Raw genomic sequence first — 13474 nt, 5'->3', positions numbered from 1 at the left:
AATATATGCACTGAGTCCAACCCACTGTGTGTTGTTACAGAATGTTATGTAAGATATGGACTCAGTCCACCCCACTGTGTAATGTCCAGAATTTAATATGAGATATGGACTGAGTCCACCCCACTGTGTAATGTGCAGAAGGTAATATAAGATACGGACTGAGTCCAACCCAATGTGTAATGTGCAGAATGTAATATAAGATATGTACTGAGTCCAACCCACTGTGTATTGTACAGAACGTAAAATAAGATATGAACTGAGTCCAACCCACTGTGTATTGTACAGAATGTAATGTAAGAACCGTTCTGAGTCCAATCCACTGTGTATTGCACAGAATGTAATATAATATATGCACTGAGTCCAACCCACTGTGTGTTGTTACAGAATGTTATGTAAGATATGGACTCAGTCCACCCCACTGTGTAATGTCCAGAATTTAATATGAGATATGGACTGAGTCCACACCACTGTGTTATGTGCAGAATGTAATATAAGATATGGAATGAGTCCAAACCACTGTGCAATGTGCAGAATGTAATATAAGATATGTCTGAGTCCAACCCACTGTGTATTGTACAGAATGTAATATAAGATATGGACTGAGTCCAACCAACCTAGAATTCTTCAGAATGTAATTTAAGATATGGACTGAGTTAGACCCACTGTGCATTGTACAGAATGTAATATAAGATATGGACTGAGTCCAACCCACTGGGTATTGCACAGAATGTAAGATAAGATATGGACTGAGTCCACCCCACTGTGTATTGTACAGAATGTAATATACTATATGGACTGAGTCCAACCCACTGTGTAATGTACAGAATGTAATATAAGATATGGACTGAGTCCAACCAACCTTGCATTGTACAGAATGTAATATAAGATATGGACTGAGTCCAACCCTCTGTGTATTGTGCAGAATGTAATACAAGATATGGACTGAGTCCAACACACCTTGTATTGTGCAGAATGTAATATAAGATTTGGACAGAGTCCAACCCACTGTGTATTGTACAGAATGTAAAAAAGATATGGACTGAGTCCAACCCACTGTGTATTGTACAGAACGTAAAATAAGATATGGACTGAGTCCAACCCACTGTGTATTGTACAGAATGTAATGTAAGAACCGTTCTGAGTCCAATCCACTGTGTATTGTACAGAATGTAATATAAAATATGAACTGATTCCCACCCACTGTGTATTGTACAGAATGTAATATAAGATATGGACTGAGTCCAACCCACTGTGTATTGTATAGAATGTAATATAAGATATGGACTGAGTCCACCCCACTGTGTATTGTACAGAATGTAATATAATATATGGACTGAGTCCAACCAACTGTGTGTTGTGCAGTATGTAATATAAGATATGGACTCAGTCCACCCCACTGTGTAATGTCCAGAATTTAATATGAGATATGGACTGAGTCCACACCACTGTGTTATGTGCAGAATGTAATATAAGATATGGAATGAGTCCAAACCACTGTGCAATGTGCAGAATGTAATATAAGATATGGACTGAGTCCAACCCACTGTGTATTGTACAGAATGTAATATAAGATATGGACTGAGTCCAACCAACCTAGAATTCTTCAGAATGTAATTTAAGATATGGACTGAGTTAGACCCACTGTGCATTGTACAGAATGTAATATAAGATATGGACTGAGTCCAACCCACTGGGTATTGCACAGAATGTAAGATAAGATATGGACTGAGTCCACCCCACTGTGTATTGTACAGAATGTAATATACTATATGGACTGAGTCCAACCCACTGTGTAATGTACAGAATGTAATATAAGATATGGACTGAGTCCAACCAACCTTGCATTGTACAGAATGTAATATAAGATATGGACTGAGTCCAACCCTCTGTGTATTGTGCAGAATGTAATACAAGATATGGACTGAGTCCAACACACCTTGTATTGTGCAGAATGTAATATAAGATTTGGACTGAGTCCAACCCACTGTGTATTGTACAGAATGTAAAAAAGATATGGACTGAGTCCAACCACTATGTATTGTACAGAATGTAATATAAGATATGGACTGAGTCCAACCGACTTTGTATTGTGCAGAATGCAATAGAAGATATGGACTGAGTCCAACCCACTGTGTATTGCACAGAATGTAATATAAGATATGGACTGAGTCCAACCCACTGTCTATTGTACAGAATGTAATATCAGATATGGACTGAGTCCAACCAACTGTGTATTGTGCAGATTGTAATATAAGATATGGACTGAGTCCACCCCACTGAGTAAAGTACAGAATGTAATATAAGATATGGACTGAGTCCACCCCACTGTGTTTTGTAAAGAATGTAATATAAGATATCGACTGAGTCCAACCCACTGTGTATTGTACAGAATGTAATATAAGATCTCTTCTGAGTCCACCCCACTGTGTATTGTAAAGAATGTAATATAAGATATGGACTGAGTCCCACCCACTGTGTATTGTACAGTATGTAATATAAGATCTGTTCTGAGTCCAACCCACTGTGTAATGAACAGAACGTAATATAAGATCTGTTCTGAGTCCAACCCACTGTGTACTGTACAGAATGTAATATAAGATATGGACTGAGTCCACCCCACTGTGTATTGTACAGAATGTAATAGAAAATATGAACTGAGTCCACCCCACTGTGTATTGTACAGAATGTAATATAAGATATGGACTGAGTCCAACCCACGTTGTATTGTGCAGAATGCAATATAAGATATGGACTGAGTCCAACCCACTGTGTATTGTATAGAATGTAATATAAGATATGGACTGAGTCCACCCCACTGTGTATTGTACAGAATGTAATAGAAAATATGAACTGAGTCCACCCCACTGTGTATTGTACAGAATGTAATATAAGATATGGACTGAGTCCAACCCACGTTGTATTGTGCAGAATGCAATATAAGATATGGACTGAGTCCAACCCACTGTGTATTGTATAGAATGTAATATAAGATATGGACTGAGTCCAACCCACTGTGTATTGTACAGAATGTAATATAAGATATGGACTGAGTCCAACCCACTGTGTATTGTATAGAATGTAATATAAGATATGGACTGAGTCCACCCCACTGTGTATTGCACAGAATGTAATATAATATATGCACTGAGTCCAACCCACTGTGTGTTGTTACAGAATGTTATGTAAGATATGGACTCAGTCCACCCCACTGTGTAATGTCCAGAATTTAATATGAGATATGGACTGAGTCCACCCCACTGTGTAATGTGCAGAAGGTAATATAAGATACGGACTGAGTCTAACCCAATGTGTAATGTGCAGAATGTAATATAAGATATGTACTGAGTCCAACCCACTGTGTATTGTACAGAACGTAATATAAGATATGGACTGAGTCCAACCCACTGTGTATTGTACAGAATGTAATATAAGAACCGTTCTGAGTCCAATCCACTGTGTATTGTACAGAATGTAATATAAAATATGAACTGATTCCCACCCACTGTGTATTGCACAGAATGTAATATAAGATCTGTTCTGTGTCCAACCCACTGTGTATTGTACAGAATGTAATAGAAGATATGGACTAAGTCCACCCCACTGTGTATTGTGCAGAATGTAATATAAAATATGAACTGAGTCCACCCCACTGTGTATTGTACAGAATGTAAGATAAGATATGGACTGAGTCTAACCCAATGTGTAATGTGCAGAATGTAATATAAGATATGTACTGAGTCCAACCCACTGTGTATTGTACAGAACGTAATATAAGATATGGACTGAGTCCAACCCACTGTGTATTGTACAGAATGTAATATAAGAACCGTTCTGAGTCCAATCCACTGTGTATTGTACAGAATGTAATATAAAATATGAACTGATTCCCACCCACTGTGTATTGTACAGAATGTAATATAAGATCTGTTCTGAGTCCAACCCACTGTGTATTGTGCAGAATGTAATAGAAGATATGGACTGAGTCCACCCCACTGTGTATTGTACAGAATGTAATATAAAATATGAACTGAGTCCACCCCACTGTGTATTGTACAGAATGCAAGATAAGATATGGACTGAGTCCAACCCACTTTGTATTGTGCAGAATGTAATATAAGATATGGACTGAGTCCAACCCACTGTGTATTGTATAGAATGTGATATAAGATATGGACTGAGTCCACCCCACTGTGTATTGTACAGAATGTAATATAATATCTGGACTGAGTCCAACCCACTGTGTGTTGTGCAGAATGTAATATAAGATATGGACTCAGTCCACCCCACTGTGTAATGTCCAGAATTTAATATGAGATATGGACTGAGTCCAAACCACTGTGCAATGTGCAGAATGTAATATAAGATATGGACTGAGTCCAACCCACTGTGTATTGTACAGAATGTAATATAAGATATGGACTGAGTCCAACCAACCTAGAATTGTTCAGAATGTAATATAAGATATGGACTGAGTCCAACACACTGTGCATTGTACAGAATGTAATATAAGATATGGACTGAGTCCAACTCACTGTTTATTGTGCAGAATGAATTATAAGATGTGGACTGAGTCCAACCCACTGTGCATTGCACACAATGAAATATAAGATATGAACTGAGTCCACCCAACTGTCTATTGGAGAGAATGTAATATACTATATGGACTGAGTCCAACCCACTGTGCCATGTACAGAATGTAATATAAGATATGGACTGAGTCCAACCAACCTTGTATTGTGCAGAATGTAATATAAGATATGGACTGAGTCCAACCCTCTGTGTATTGTGCAGAATGTAATATAAGATATGGACTGAGTCCAACCAACCTTGTATTGTACAGAATGTAATATAAGATATGGACTGAGTCCACCCCACTGTGTATTGTACAGAATGTAATATAAGATATGGACTGAGTCCAACCCACGTTGTATTTTGCAGAATGTAATATAAGATATGGACTGAGTCCAACCCACTGTGTATTGTATAGAATGTAATATAAGATATGGACTGAGTCCACCCCACTGTGTATTGCACAGAATGTAATATAATATATGCACTGAGTCCAACCCACTGTGTGTTGTTACAGAATGTTATGTAAGATATGGACTCAGTCCACCCCACTGTGTAATGTCCAGAATTTAATATGAGATATGGACTGAGTCCACCCCACTGTGTAATGTGCAGAAGGTAATATAAGATACGGACTGAGTCCAACCCAATGTGTAATGTGCAGAATGTAATATAAGATATGTACTGAGTCCAACCCACTGTGTATTGTACAGAACGTAAAATAAGATATGAACTGAGTCCAACCCACTGTGTATTGTACAGAATGTAATGTAAGAACCGTTCTGAGTCCAATCCACTGTGTATTGCACAGAATGTAATATAATATATGCACTGAGTCCAACCCACTGTGTGTTGTTACAGAATGTTATGTAAGATATGGACTCAGTCCACCCCACTGTGTAATGTCCAGAATTTAATATGAGATATGGACTGAGTCCACACCACTGTGTTATGTGCAGAATGTAATATAAGATATGGAATGAGTCCAAACCACTGTGCAATGTGCAGAATGTAATATAAGATATGTCTGAGTCCAACCCACTGTGTATTGTACAGAATGTAATATAAGATATGGACTGAGTCCAACCAACCTAGAATTCTTCAGAATGTAATTTAAGATATGGACTGAGTTAGACCCACTGTGCATTGTACAGAATGTAATATAAGATATGGACTGAGTCCAACCCACTGGGTATTGCACAGAATGTAAGATAAGATATGGACTGAGTCCACCCCACTGTGTATTGTACAGAATGTAATATACTATATGGACTGAGTCCAACCCACTGTGTAATGTACAGAATGTAATATAAGATATGGACTGAGTCCAACCAACCTTGCATTGTACAGAATGTAATATAAGATATGGACTGAGTCCAACCCTCTGTGTATTGTGCAGAATGTAATACAAGATATGGACTGAGTCCAACACACCTTGTATTGTGCAGAATGTAATATAAGATTTGGACAGAGTCCAACCCACTGTGTATTGTACAGAATGTAAAAAAGATATGGACTGAGTCCAACCCACTGTGTATTGTACAGAACGTAAAATAAGATATGGACTGAGTCCAACCCACTGTTGTATTGTACAGAATGTAATGTAAGAACCGTTCTGAGTCCAATCCACTGTGTATTGTACAGAATGTAATATAAAATATGAACTGATTCCCACCCACTGTGTATTGTACAGAATGTAATATAAGATATGGACTGAGTCCAACCCACTGTGTATTGTATAGAATGTAATATAAGATATGGACTGAGTCCACCCCACTGTGTATTGTACAGAATGTAATATAATATATGGACTGAGTCCAACCAACTGTGTGTTGTGCAGTATGTAATATAAGATATGGACTCAGTCCACCCCACTGTGTAATGTCCAGAATTTAATATGAGATATGGACTGAGTCCACACCACTGTGTTATGTGCAGAATGTAATATAAGATATGGAATGAGTCCAAACCACTGTGCAATGTGCAGAATGTAATATAAGATATGGACTGAGTCCAACCCACTGTGTATTGTACAGAATGTAATATAAGATATGGACTGAGTCCAACCAACCTAGAATTCTTCAGAATGTAATTTAAGATATGGACTGAGTTAGACCCACTGTGCATTGTACAGAATGTAATATAAGATATGGACTGAGTCCAACCCACTGGGTATTGCACAGAATGTAAGATAAGATATGGACTGAGTCCACCCCACTGTGTATTGTACAGAATGTAATATACTATATGGACTGAGTCCAACCCACTGTGTAATGTACAGAATGTAATATAAGATATGGACTGAGTCCAACCAACCTTGCATTGTACAGAATGTAATATAAGATATGGACTGAGTCCAACCCTCTGTGTATTGTGCAGAATGTAATACAAGATATGGACTGAGTCCAACACACCTTGTATTGTGCAGAATGTAATATAAGATTTGGACTGAGTCCAACCCACTGTGTATTGTACAGAATGTAAAAAAGATATGGACTGAGTCCAACCACTATGTATTGTACAGAATGTAATATAAGATATGGACTGAGTCCAACCGACTTTGTATTGTGCAGAATGCAATAGAAGATATGGACTGAGTCCAACCCACTGTGTATTGCACAGAATGTAATATAAGATATGGACTGAGTCCAACCCACTGTCTATTGTACAGAATGTAATATCAGATATGGACTGAGTCCAACCAACTGTGTATTGTGCAGATTGTAATATAAGATATGGACTGAGTCCACCCCACTGAGTAAAGTACAGAATGTAATATAAGATATGGACTGAGTCCACCCCACTGTGTTTTGTAAAGAATGTAATATAAGATATCGACTGAGTCCAACCCACTGTGTATTGTACAGAATGTAATATAAGATCTCTTCTGAGTCCACCCCACTGTGTATTGTAAAGAATGTAATATAAGATATGGACTGAGTCCCACCCACTGTGTATTGTACAGTATGTAATATAAGATCTGTTCTGAGTCCAACCCACTGTGTAATGAACAGAACGTAATATAAGATCTGTTCTGAGTCCAACCCACTGTGTACTGTACAGAATGTAATATAAGATATGGACTGAGTCCACCCCACTGTGTATTGTACAGAATGTAATAGAAAATATGAACTGAGTCCACCCCACTGTGTATTGTACAGAATGTAATATAAGATATGGACTGAGTCCAACCCACGTTGTATTGTGCAGAATGCAATATAAGATATGGACTGAGTCCAACCCACTGTGTATTGTATAGAATGTAATATAAGATATGGACTGAGTCCACCCCACTGTGTATTGTACAGAATGTAATAGAAAATATGAACTGAGTCCACCCCACTGTGTATTGTACAGAATGTAATATAAGATATGGACTGAGTCCAACCCACGTTGTATTGTGCAGAATGCAATATAAGATATGGACTGAGTCCAACCCACTGTGTATTGTATAGAATGTAATATAAGATATGGACTGAGTCCAACCCACTGTGTATTGTACAGAATGTAATATAAGATATGGACTGAGTCCAACCCACTGTGTATTGTATAGAATGTAATATAAGATATGGACTGAGTCCACCCCACTGTGTATTGCACAGAATGTAATATAATATATGCACTGAGTCCAACCCACTGTGTGTTGTTACAGAATGTTATGTAAGATATGGACTCAGTCCACCCCACTGTGTAATGTCCAGAATTTAATATGAGATATGGACTGAGTCCACCCCACTGTGTAATGTGCAGAAGGTAATATATGATACGGACTGAGTCTAACCCAATGTGTAATGTGCAGAATGTAATATAAGATATGTACTGAGTCCAACCCACTGTGTATTGTACAGAACGTAATATAAGATATGGACTGAGTCCAACCCACTGTGTATTGTACAGAATGTAATATAAGAACCGTTCTGAGTCCAATCCACTGTGTATTGTACAGAATGTAATATAAAATATGAACTGATTCCCACCCACTGTGTATTGCACAGAATGTAATATAAGATCTGTTCTGTGTCCAACCCACTGTGTATTGTACAGAATGTAATAGAAGATATGGACTAAGTCCACCCCACTGTGTATTGTGCAGAATGTAATATAAAATATGAACTGAGTCCACCCCACTGTGTATTGTACAGAATGTAAGATAAGATATGGACTGAGTCCAACCCACTTTGTATTGTGCAGAATGTAATATAAGATATGGACTGAGTCCAACCCACTGTGTATTGTATAGAATGTGATATAAGATATGGACTGAGTCCACCCCACTGTGTATTGTACAGAATGTAATATAATATCTGGACTGAGTCCAACCCACTGTGTGTTGTGCAGAATGTAATATAAGATATGGACTCAGTCCACCCCACTGTGTCATGTCCAGAATTTAATATGAGATATGGACTGAGTCCAAACCACTGTGCAATGTGCAGAATGTAATATAAGATATGGACTGAGTCCAACCCACTGTGTATTGTACAGAATGTAATATAAGATATGGACTGAGTCCAACCAACCTAGAATTGTTCAGAATGTAATATAAGATATGGACTGAGTTCAACCCACTGTGCATTGTACAGAATGTAATATAAGATATGGACTGAGTCCAACTCACTGTTTATTGTGCAGTATGAATTATAAGATGTGGACTGAGTCCAACCCACTGTGCATTGCATACAATGAAATATAAGATATGAACTGAGTCCACCCAACTGTCTATTGGATTGAATGTAATATACTGTATGGACTGAGTCCAACCCACTGTGCCATGTACAGAATGTAATATAAGATATGGACTGAGTCCAACCAACCTTGTATTGTGCAGAATGTAATATAAGATATGGACTGAGTCCAACCCTCTGTGTATTGTGCAGAATGTAATATAAGATATGGACTGAGTCCAACCAACCTTGTATTGCACAGAATGTAATATAAGATATGGACTGAGTCCACCCCACTGTGTATTGTACAGAATGTAATATAAGATATGGACTGAGTCCAACCCACGTTGTATTTTGCAGAATGTAATATAAGATATGGACTGAGTCCAACCCACTGTGTATTGTATAGAATGTAATATAAGATATGGACTGAGTCCACCCCACTGTGTATTGCAGAGAATGTAATATAATATATGCACTGAGTCCAACCCACTGTGTGTTGTTACAGAATGTTATGTAAGATATGGACTCAGTCCACCCCACTGTGTAATGTCCAGAATTTAATATGAGATATGGACTGAGTCCACCCCACTGTGTAATGTGCAGAATGTAATATAAGATACGGACTGAGTCCAACCCAATGTGTAATGTGCAGAATGTAATATAAGATATGTACTGAGTCCAACCCACTGTGTATTGTACAGAACGTAAAATAAGATATGGACTGAGTCCAACCCACTGTGTATTGTACAGAATGTAATGTAAGAACCGTTCTGAGTCCAATCCACTGTGTATTGTACAGAATGTAATATAAAATATGAACTGATTCCCACCCACTGTGTATTGTACAGAATGTAATATAAGATATGGACTGAGTCCAACCCACTGTGTATTGTATAGAATGTAATATAAGATATGGACTGAGTCCACCCCACTGTGTATTGTACAGAATGTAATATAATATATGGACTGAGTCCAACCAACTGTGTGTTGTGCAGAATGTAATATAAGATATGGACTCAGTCCACCCCACTGTGTCATGTCCAGAATTTAATATGAGATATGGACTGAGTCCAAACCACTGTGCAATGTGCAGAATGTAATATAAGATATGGACTGAGTCCAACCCACTGTGTATTGTACAGAATGTAATATAAGATATGGACTGAGTCCAACCAACCTAGAATTGTTCAGAATGTAATATAAGATATGGACTGAGTTCAACCCACTGTGCATTGTACAGAATGTAATATAAGATATGGACTGAGTCCAACCCACTGGGTATTGCACAGAATGTAAGATAAGATATGGACTGAGTCCACCCCACTGTGTATTGTACAGAATGTAATATACTATATGGACTGAGTCCAACCCACTGTGTAATGTACAGAATGTAATATAAGATATGGACTGAGTCCAACCAACCTTGTATTGTACAGAATGTAATATAAGATATGGACTGAGTCCAACCCTCTGTGTATTGTGCAGAATGTAATACAAGATATGGACTGAGTCCAACACACCTTGTATTGTGCAGAATGTAATATAAGATTTGGACTGAGTCCAACCCACTGTGTATTGTACAGAATGTAAAAAAGATATGGACTGAGTCCAACCACTATGTATTGTACAGAATGTAATATAAGATATGGACTGAGTCCAACCGACTTTGTATTGTGCAGAATGCAATAGAAGATATGGACTGAGTCCAACCCACTGTGTATTGCACAGAATGTAATATAAGATATGGACTGAGTCCAACCCACTGTCTATTGTACAGAATGTAATATCAGATATGGACTGAGTCCAACCAACTGTGTATTGTGCAGATTGTAATATAAGATATGGACTGAGTCCACCCCACTGAGTAATGTACAGAATGTAATATAAGATATGGACTGAGTCCAATCCACGTTGCATTGTGCAGAATGTAATATAAGATATGGACTGAGTCCAACCCATTGTGTATTGTACAGAATGTAACATAAGATATGGACTGAGTCCAACCCACTGTGTATTGTACAGAATGTAATATAATATACGGACTGATTCGACCTCAACTTGTGTTATACAGAATGTAATATAAGATATGGACTGAGTCCACCCCACTGTGTATTGTACAGAATGTAATATAAAATATGGTCTGAGTCCACCCCACTGTGTATTGTACAGAATGTAATATAAGATATGGATTGAGTCCACCCCACTGTGTATTGTACAGACTGTAATATAAGATATGGACTGAGTCCAACCCACTGTGCAATGAACAGAATGTAATATAAGATATGGACTGAGTCCAACCAACCTAGAATTGTTCAAAATGTAATATAAGATATGGACTGAGTCCAACCCACTGTGTATTGTACAGAATGTAATATAAGATATGGACTGAGTCCAAATCACTGTTTATTTTGCAGAATGAATTATAAGATATGGACTGAGTCCAACCCACTGTGTATTGCACAGAATGAAATATAAGATATGGACTGAGTCCACCCCACTGTGTATTGTAGAGAATGTAATATACTATATGGACTGAGTCCAACCCACTGTGTAATGTACAGAATGTAATATAAGATATGGACTGAGTCCAACCAACCTTGTATTGTACAGAATGTAATATAAGATATCGACTGAGTCCAACACACCTTGTATTGTGCAGAATGTAATATAAGATTTGGACTGAGTCCAACCCACTGTGAAATGTAGAGAATGGAATATAAGATATGGACTGAGTCCACCCCACTGTGTATTGTACATAATGTAATATAAGATATGGACTGAGTCCACCCCACTGTGTATTGTACAGAATGTAATATACTTTATGGACTGAGTCCAACCGACGATGTATTGTGCAGAATGCAATTTCAGATATGGATTGAGTCCACCCCACTGTGTATCGTACAGACTGTAATATAAGATATGGACTGATTCCAACCCACTGTGTATTGTACAGAAAGTAAAAAAGATATCGACTGAGTCCAACCACTGTGTATTGTACAGAATGTAATATACGATATGGACTGAGTCCAACCGACGTTGTATTGTGCAGAATGCAATAGAAGATATGGACTGAGTCCAACCCACTGTGTATTGCACAGAATGTAATATAAGATATGGACTGAGTCCAACCCACTGTATATTGTACAGAATGTAATATCAGATATGGACTCAGTCCAACCCACTGTGTATTCTACAGATTGTAATATAAGATATGGACTGAGTCCACCCCACTGTGTAATGTACAGAATGTAATATAAGATATGGACTGAGTCCAATCCACGTTGCATTGTGCAGAATGTAATATAAGACATGGACTGAGTCCAACCCATTGTGTATTGTATAGAATGTAACATAAGATATGGACTGATTCCAACCCACTGTGTATTGTACAGAATGTAATATAATATACGGACTGAGTCGACCTCAACTTGTGTTATACAGAATGTAATATAAGATATGTACTGAGTCCACCCCACTGTGTATTGTACAGAATGTAATATAAAATATGGTCTGAGTCCACCCCACTGTGTATTGTACATAATGTAATATAAGATATGGATTGAGTCCACCCCACTGTGTATTGTACAGACTGTAATATAAGATATGGACTGAGTCCACCCCACTGTGTATTGTACAGAATGAATAGAAGATATGGACTGAGTCCACCCCACTGTGTATTGTACAGAATGTAATATAATATATGGAGTGATTCCAACCCACTGTGTAATGTGCAGAATTTAATAGAAGATATGGACTGAGTCCAACCCACTGTGTAATGTACAGAATGTAATATACGATATGGACCGAGTCCACCCCACTGTGTATTGTACAGAATGTAATATAAGATATGGACTGAGTCCTACTCACTGTTTATTGTGCAGAATGAATTATAAGATATGGACTGAGTCCACCCCACTGTGTGTTGTACAGAATGTAATATACCATATGGACTGAGTCCAACCCACGTTGTATTGTGCAGAATGTAATATAAGATATGGACTGAGTCCAACCAACCTAGAATTGTTCAGAATGTAATTTAAGATATGGACTGAGTTGGACCCACTGGGCATTGCACAGAATGTAATATAAGATATGGACTGAGTCCAACTCACTGTTTATTGTGCAGAATGAATTATAACATATGGACTGAGTCCAACCCACTGGGTATTGCACAGAATGTAAGATAAGATATGGACTGAGTCCACCCCACTGTGTATTGTACAGAATGTAATATACTA

This window comes from Heptranchias perlo, unplaced genomic scaffold (assembly GCF_035084215.1).
Source record: "Heptranchias perlo isolate sHepPer1 unplaced genomic scaffold, sHepPer1.hap1 HAP1_SCAFFOLD_63, whole genome shotgun sequence".
In the NCBI taxonomy this organism is placed as follows: Eukaryota; Metazoa; Chordata; class Chondrichthyes; order Hexanchiformes; family Hexanchidae; genus Heptranchias; species Heptranchias perlo.
This window is presented reverse-complemented; position numbering follows the sequence as displayed.